We start from the raw sequence: 1544 nt of genomic DNA on the forward strand, positions 1-1544 counted from the left end.
CCCTTCTTCCTGGCCCAGGCCTTTTTAAAACCTCCCTGACCTCAGCAGCCGGTCCAATCGAAGCTGCCAATACTGGCTACAAACCGTCCAATCTGCAAAGCATCCCTGGCTACCTGGGCCCGCGCGCAGGGCCGGGTCTTCCCCCCCCTTGCCCAGGTGACCAGAGCATCGCCTCCCAGGCGCCAGGCTTTTGTCTGCAGACAAGGAGCGAGATCCCCGCTGTGAGAGATTCAACAGCAGCCTCTCGGGTTGGCTGAGACAGATCTCTGGAGAGGGGCACCGACGGGGGCATTTCTGCCACACTCACTAGTCTCCTCTTGAGTCAGCCATGCTGCCCCTTTTATCCCCCTCCAGGTGACCCACGGGCCAATCAGGGGACATGAGCATGGGTGAATCTCTGGGCCTGATTGGTGAGGAAAGGGAATCCCAAGTCCTCCAATCATCCTTTGCCCTTTCAACCCCCCTGGGCTAGGTCACTGCCAGCCACCCCCTCACACTACTAAATGGAGAAGAGACAGTCAGGAGGGGTGTATTATTGAGTGTCTCGCCAGATGTGGGGACCACAACTGGGTGCAGTCGTCAAGCTGTGGACTCACATGGATTGAGAAAGGGGCACCACGATACTTCCAGTTTTGCTTACTACTCCCTTCTTAATATCCCCTAACATTTTATGTCCGTTCTCGACGGCTTTTGGCTTCCTAACCCAGGGGCTGCCGAGTCCGTGGGCTGGAGGGGCCACTTCCCCGGTCGTGGGGAGCTGTTGAGGGCCCCACACATACAATCAATGGTGTTTAACAAGAGCCATACTTGACAAAGCACCCCACAATTTCCCACACATGGAGTCACCATATTTCCACACAGATTCCCATACAATGTCACTAGATCACTAGTTGTCCACAGCTATCACCTTATTTCCACGCACAGATCCCCGTTTCCCCACCTGCTGCTCGGGGTGGCTCGGGGAGTAGAGCAGACAGGGGCTGTGGGCGCGGGGCGCTGCTCACCCCCCTGCGGGGCATTGCCAGGCTGCTTTGCACCAGGCCAGAGCCGGAGCCAGAGCCATGCCCACCCTTCCCAGGACTCGCTCTGGCCCCTGTGCTTGGGACAAGCCCCTGGCGCTGCATCCCAGGGCACGGCCCTGCAACTCCATGCGCTGCGACTGATGCACCCGCGTGCTAGACCCGCTGCTTCTGGGGGGGGAAGGCACTGATCCGGGACAAACCCACACAGGCTTAACCCAGCGCGAGTGACGCTGGGCCCAGGACAGGCTGCTCCTCTGCTGCAGCCGCATCAGCCCATTCACTTGCCCCAGACTCGTGAGCAGTGAGACAGCAGCCCCGCGACGAGGTGGCTGCCACCACTGCCGGGGAGCAGAGGGCTGGAGCCCCGCGGCAGGACCCAGCCCAGAGGAGCAGGGAGAAAGCCCCAGCGAGCCCTTGTTCGCGGGTCGGAGAAGCAGGAGCGGGCCGGCGGGCAGACGGGCTCATCCCGCCCGCACAGGAGCCGGGTGATGTCACGGGGGCGGGGCGGGGCGGGACCGGCGC

This window comes from Alligator sinensis, unplaced genomic scaffold (genome assembly GCF_000455745.1).
Source record: "Alligator sinensis unplaced genomic scaffold, ASM45574v1 scaffold1015_1, whole genome shotgun sequence".
NCBI lineage: Eukaryota > Metazoa > Chordata > Crocodylia > Alligatoridae > Alligator > Alligator sinensis.